Consider the following 7,604-nt stretch of genomic DNA (forward strand, 5'->3'; position numbering starts at 1 on the left):
TTTTAAAGTCACCATTTACACTTTTTAAAATTACAATACATACCAGATATTTATGTATTATATTTTTACAACTTCTCAACACTGATTGGTCTCACAATAAACATTTCCCAAGACTCAGTCAATAGAAAGGAGAAAAATAAGAGTTTATGAGTGGAAACTTGAAGAATCATTATTGCTCTTAGAGGGAATCTCTTTTAATTACTCCACAAATATTTATTGAATACCCAGTATATGCAAATCTCTGAATAACATTGTGGGGAGATACAAAGAAATAGAGACATTTTTTGCCATCACTTGAATGAATTTATTAATTCAAAAAATATATATTGAGAGTTTAGCTAGGCACTGTTTTCGGCACTGGGGATGGATCAATGAACAAAACAGAAGAAATACCTGCCCATCAAGAGTTTACTCTCTCTTATTATTATTATTATTTTTAGCCGCACCACGTGGCTTGCGGGATCTTAGATGGAACCTGGGCCCTCAGCAGTGAAAGCACTGAGTCCTAACCACTGGACCGCCAGGGAATTCCCCTACTCACTCTTATTTTAAATGATACTATCTTACTTTCAGGAGCTTACGTTATACTTGGGAGCTAGATATAGAAACCACTCTATTTCCTAGTAGTAAAGGAAAGTAAGTAGTAAACCCAGTTCCCCAAATGTTTATGTCATCAAATCCCTGAGTTTATCATTTTCTGAAGAATTATTTCCTGCCATTTACATGAGCCCAGAAACTCCCACGTTTCCTACTTCAGTAAATGTCTCTTCATTACCTTATTCAGTGCATCTTTCAGCTCCTTGTTTCTTATACTGTAGATCAAGGGATTCAAATGTTTCTTATACTGTAGATCAAGGGATTCAAATGTTTCTTATACTGTAGATCAAGGGATTCAAGACAAGGGTGACAAAGATGTAGACAACAGACACCACCCGGCCCATTTCTGGGTTGTAGCTGGAGCTGGGGCGTAAATAGATAAGGCTGCAGCAGCTGTATTGGCAGAGAACCACAGTCAGATGAGAAGAGCATGTGGAGAAGGTCTTGTGCCATGCCTCTGCTGAGTGGATCTTCAGGATGGCAGCCACGATGAAGATGTATGAGATGGAGATCAGGGAAAAGGGAATGGTAAGGATGATGACACTGACAAGATCATGGCTTCTTGCATTCGAGTATCTCCACATGCCAACCGCAAGATCGGGAATACATCACAGTAGAAGTGAGTGATTCTATTGTGGCCACACAACGGCAGAAGGAAAATCAGAATTGTCAGTTGTAAGGCTGGAATGAAACCAAGGACCGGGGCTCCCATAGCCAGCTGCGTGCACAGCTGCCATCTCATGAGGAAGGTGTAACAGAAGGGATCCCGGATAGCTACAAACCGATCATAAGCCATGATCCCCAAGAGGATGCAGTCAGCACTGCCCAGAAAGACAAAGAAGAACATCTGTGTGCCACAGCCAGTGAAAGAGATGAGCATTCTCCCCAAGGTCAGGAAGCTGACCAAAGCCAGCGTGGCAACAGTGGAAGAGTAAAAGGTCTCCAGAACTGCCAGATTGGCCAGAAAGAAATACATGGGTGTGTGGAGCAAATGCTCTGCTCAGACAGTGAGAAAGATGGTGGTGTTACCGATGAGACTTCCAATATATATTAGCAAGAAAGCCACAGAAATTAACATTTGCACCTCCAGGATGGGTGAAAATGGGTGAAAGTGGAACTGGATCTCTATGGTTTGGTTTTCATCCCCCGTAAAAGTGGCACATTGGGTTTTCTAGGACAAAAGAAAGAAATCTATTCGGAAAGAAAGTGCTGTGTGCTTTAGGATGTCGGTGATGATACTGTTTCAGCACCTAAAGCTTTAATAATTTTAAAAAAAGTTTATTGAAATATAGTTGATTTTCAGTGTTGTGTTAGGTGTACAGCAAAGTGATCATATATATATAGATAAATCTCTATATACATCTCTCTATATCTATATATTCTTCGTTTACATTCTCTTCCATTATATTGTAGGTTATTATAAGATATTGAGTATAGTTCCCTGTGCTATACAGTAAGTCCTTGTTGGTCATCTATTTTATATATAGTAGTGTGTATATTTTAACCCCAAACTCCTAATTTATCCTAAAGCTTTAATAATTTTTTAAAAATTTATTTATTTATTTTTGGCTGCGTTGGGTCTTCGTCGCTGCACACGGGCTTTCTCTAGTCGCGGCGAGCAGGGGCTACTCTGCGTTGCGGTGCGCGGGCTTCTCATTGCGGTGGCTTCTCTTGTTGCGGAGCACGGGCTCTAGGTGCACGGGCTTCAGTAGTTGTGGCTCGCGGGCTCTAGAGCACAGGCTCAGTAGCTGTGGTGCACAGGGTTAGTTGCTCCACAGCATGTGGGATCTTCCCGGACCAGGGATCTAACCTGTATCCTCTGCATTGGCAGGTGGATTCTTAACCACTACGCCACCAGGGAAGGTCAAAAAGCTTTAATAATTTTGAAGATGAGTTTGTGCTGGGCAGGCCACTATCTATCTTTGCTTGTGTTGGTCAGCTCACATTTTCAAGAGAGTTGGCTGAGGTTAACTATAAAGTCTATCACTATGAATAAGAGCCAAGTAAATTTGCCCCATGTGGCAATTGAGCTCAGGATTTTGACTTCATTTTTGTTTTGCAAGAACAAGCTGAGTTAAAACCCCTGAGCCTCTAAACATATACATTGCCTAGCATTAATATACTGGCCATGAAATATAAGGTCGTAATGATCTTGATTCCAAGACCTATAATATACATCAGGGTCATATTGTCCCGTATAAAAGATGCTTCAGTTTTCTCTGAAGGATTATTTTCCTAGAGAGAAAAAGAGGTCAGCTTGTGCCAATTCAGCAGCACTGAGCGTGATGACTTCATTATTGTTTTGTGGTTGCAGAGAAAGCTCTGAGCCTTCTAGTACATTGGCCCTTAACTACAGGCATAACACTCCCATAGCTTTTATATACTTTCTTTATGCTTCTAACCAAGAGTCAAGCAAAGTACAGCAGTTTTGGAAACAGCACCAATATAGACTTCTAGCTTTGGGGAGTTTCTAAAAATTCTTCTCCCCATCACAATTGGACAACGCCCACATTCTTCTAGATGGTAAATCAAGTACAATGTCTTGTACACCTTTCTAAAACACACTCATTCTATTTTTCTGCTAATTTGTTTTATATGTCTTATTTCTCCTAGATATATAATCTGCTGCAGGATAAGGACTGTATCTTGTTTCTCCCCCTCTAATGCCTACTATGGTGACGAATAAATGTTTGTCGAATGCATAAGTAATTCATGTCTTTTTCACGGCCTGGGTAGGTTTTCATTTAGGCAGAGCACACGGTCTCGTAAAGTGTGACCTAGTGTTCCTGGATGGGAAAACCTTCCTTTCGCAAGCCTGCTACAGCTTAATTCCTTTGTGTTTAGAAAATACGGTCACTAAAAATGTGCCCATCTTATTAGCACTCATTAGTTTGACTTTAAATAATTTAGTGCTCAAAGCTCCAACTGTTTTCCTGTATGAGGAAAATATCTGCTCTCTCCAGCTCCCTGAATCTCTGCTTGAAGGAGATAGGCTGATATGCATCTCTGGCCTGGGCACTGCTGTGCTCTGGGCTGCACCGCTAAAAGGGACTGAACACTGAATGTTCGGCATTTTCTAGACTACTGGGAGTAGATTAGGCTAGAATAGACTCTCAAAGGGAAACTAGAGAATTTAAAACAACAAGGGTCTTGTTTCAGGTGCTTTGTCACACAGGTAAACCTTCCTCCCACTCAGAAATCATCACATAACAAGTCATCCAAACTCTCACGTGTTTGTTCATTACTGCTTGGACCTGGGTCAGGGTCATTCTCACAGGAAGGAAGTTTAGACATTTACCTGAGGGGTAGGATTCTAAAGGCCTTGTAAAGACTCTCATTCATAAAATTAATTTTTTCCCCTGGTAAAAAGAAAATTTACCCAGCTAAAAGAAGAATGTGAGCTAAGATGGATGGGGGTGGGGTGTACGTTAAGAGGGTCGGATATGATACCGTTGTATTGGTCAATAGCACCTTACCTGATCTTATTTGCCAGAATCAATTCGGCTTCTTTTTCAGGCCCTGGAAAGAGGGAACATTTTATAGCACTGTACCTTTGGGAGGAGAGAGTGACGTAAACCTGGCGTAAACCTCGGTGAATGACTAGATGTCTCCCAGCAACTCAGTGACAATTTGTCAAAGACCGCTCTATACTTTGTCAACATATTTATGTTCCACTAGCTTATTTAATTTTGTTAAAATGTTCAGCAGGTAGGAGGATAGCTATTAATACCTCCATCTTGTGGCTGTGGTACAGGAAGTGTAATTAATTCGACTCATTATCTTGCAGGGATTTAAAGGTGGAAGAGAGGCTAGCATTTAGATGTACCTTGTACGAAGCAATGATTACATAAATCTGGGCTTGATTTTTGTCACAGGACCATGAACCATCTGTGATCTTATTGAAAACTCCCAGGGAATGCAGGACAAACTGGCGAATGGCTTTTCCCAGGGCATGGCTCTCATATACACGGAAGCATGACCTTTATGATACTAGAGGAAAAAATAAATAGAATTCCACCCAGAATTTCTAGCTAATTCCCTGAATCTGCAAGATGTCTATGGTTGGGGCTACTCTAAAAATACTACTGATTCAAATAAAAATTACATGGGTGGGCTTCCCTGGTGGCTCAGTGGTTAAGAATCCACCTGACGATGCAGGGGACATGGGTTCAATTCCTGGTCCAGGAAGATCCCACATGCCACGGAGCAACTAAGCCCATGCACCACAACTACTGAGCCTGCTCTCTAGAGCACGTGAGCCACAACTACTGAGCCTGCGCGCCGAAAGCCCGTGCTCCGCAACAGAAGAAGCCACTGCAATGAGAAGCCTGCGCACCGCAACGAAGAGTAGTCCCACTCGCTGCAACTAGAGAAAGCCCGCGCGCAGCAACGAAGACCCCGTGCAGCCAAAAATAAGAAAAAAAATTACACGGGTGAGACGTGGCTTAGCCTATAAGGGGTTCGGATATGCTCAGAATCAAAGCTGTGGTTACAGGTACACAGCTGTAACCACAGCTTTGATTGCTGTAACCACAGCTTTGATTGGTTACAACCAAAGTGCCAATCTCTGGTTCTTGAAAACACGGTTATACCGACTGGTCCACAAACTTGGCAGTAAAGTCTAGTAGGGTGAGGAATTTGAGTCCTGGAGTCAAGCAGACCTGGGGCCGTCACCTGGCTCTGCTATTTACCAGCTGTGTGACCTTGACACCCTTATCTCTGTGCACTTCAGTTTCTTCATCTTCAAAGTACAAATAATTAACATTTACCCCATAAAGTTGTTGTAAAGATTAAATGAAGGAATGACTATAAACTGATTTGTACAGTGCCTGGTGTTGTCGTAAGAGGCTAGCTATTATTATCATAATTGATTTTTCAAAAGCTGTACTTGTGGCCCTGTGTGAGTTTTGCCATAGACAACATGAGTTATTCTGATATAATAGTGTATAAAAACGCTGATGATCATGTTTTCCTGCTTTCAGTCCTCTATGTATAATAACATGTCTTCCTGCACCTGATTATCTGCACAGGACAAAGTATAAGTATGTTGGAGTGACATTGTTATTACTCCAGTTTGAACCAGTACATTCTAGTCTCATGAAAGAAGCCAGCGACCATAAAGATATTCCTAACTGTCAGGAGTTTCCAGTGTATCTTTACATTTCTGGAATTTAATTACTGTAATTGATGACTTAGACTGTTTATGTTATATTTTCCCTTATTTCACATTCTCCAAGAAGGAGGGGCTCATGGCTCTCATATCTTGTGCATACCATTGTACACCTAGCACCTAATACCAGAATATAGGAGACAATGTAAGAATGAGTACATGTATGAATGAATAAATGAATGATTTCTTACTTCTATATGCTAGGGAGAGAGAGAGAACATATAGCATAGTCTGAGAGATTTTGAGGTTCTTGTAAAGACTAGTCCAATATAGAGTCTTATTTTGATCCATAAGAAGCAAAAAGTAGTAGGGAACTTCTCTACAACATCTCGAATCTTGGAGCCAGAGCCAAAAGAATTTCCACCTGATTCTTTAGGACCACACAGATCTGTGTTACCTAATGGGATCTTAAGGAGTTAGCCTGTTTATCCACAAAATAATCATTGCCATTCTTGTGACTAGATGCATAACCTCTCAGCTCTCTTCATTTTGAAGTTATCAGATGTTTTTCTGCTCTGAACCCAAACTGGGAATTGCTCGATGCACAGTTAAACTTTTCTGATTCCCTTTGTCTATCTTCACTTGCACTAAATTGTGAGAACAGGGTCCCATGATAAATGGCAGGTCCATAAATCTGATGATCTGGATAGAAAGTCAAAACCTAGATCAGGACTTCCCTGGTGCTTCAGTGGTTAAGAATCTGCCTGCCAGTGCACGGGACACAGGTTTGATCCCTGGTCCGGGAAGATCCCACATGCCGCGGAGCAACTAAGCCCGTGCACCACAACTACTGAGCCTGTGCTCTAGGACTCGCGAGCCACAACTACTGAGCCCAAGTGCCACAACTACTGAAGCCCGTGCGCCTAGAGCTTGTGCTCTGCAACAAGAGAAGCCACCGCGATGAGAAGCCCACAACGAAGAGTAGCCCCTGCTCGACACAACTAGAAAAAGCCCACGCACAGCAACAAAGACCCAACACAGCCAAAAATAAGTAAATTAAAAAAAAAAAACCTTAGGTCAAACTTCTGTGGTGCTGCCAGTCTTCCAGATTTTTGAAAATATTACATAAACCAGAGAAAGACATAAATTTTTTTATTCTAAGGAATGATTAGGATCGTTTTGTTATAAAGAACTCTGAATGGTATAATCTGTATCTTTACTATAATCTGTATCTTCATAGTTGGATCTTAAGCACACAGGTAAGGAATCTGACACCATAAAAGGCAGCTACAAGAGATGCTGGGTTTGGCTGAGAACTTACCTTCCTCTAGAAGAAGGCACCTATCTTCTAATCCAAGCATGATTTCTAACGATTTCCCTCAGTCCTCAAGCCTTTACAACTCCTGCAGGGATTTTTGGGACCGATCTCTCAGATGTCCCTAGATTCCTGCTCACAAACAAGTGCCAGGCTGTGGCACACACCTTGTCACTGATGCTCCAGCTCAGAAGTCAGGCTCACCTTCAGGAACTTCTGTTAAGGCAAAGCACCTCTTCAGCAGTTTTGCATCTTGCTCTGATTTAGGTGGAGTGAGGCATTCCCCCTTCAGGGCCTGGTCGCTAAAAGTGTTTCACAGTCCACAAATAAATTTACATCTCCAACAGTGATTGATAGCCTTTAGAAATTCAAAGCAGGAAAAGCAAAAAGCCTTTGTTAGTCACTGTTTAGTAGCTTTTTTTTTTTTTTTTTTTTTTTTTTTTTTTTGCGGTACGCGGGCCTCTCAGTGTTGTAGCCTCTCCCGTTGCGGAGCACAGGCTCCGGATGCGCAGGCTCAGCGGCCATGGCTCACGGGCCCAGCCGCTCCGCGGCATGTGGGATCTTCCCGGACCGGGGCACGAA

At 42.0% G+C, this 7,604-nt stretch overlaps 1 pseudogene; it reads right to left on the reverse strand.

Annotated features, from left to right (window-relative positions):
* Positions 1-748: 748 nt before the first annotated feature.
* LOC102973973 (olfactory receptor 10V1-like) lies at positions 749-3,866 on the reverse strand (annotated as a pseudogene).
* Positions 3,867-7,604: the final 3,738 nt, after the last annotated feature.

Source organism: Physeter macrocephalus, chromosome 16 (genome assembly GCF_002837175.3).
Source record: "Physeter macrocephalus isolate SW-GA chromosome 16, ASM283717v5, whole genome shotgun sequence".
In the NCBI taxonomy this organism is placed as follows: Eukaryota; Metazoa; Chordata; class Mammalia; order Artiodactyla; family Physeteridae; genus Physeter; species Physeter macrocephalus.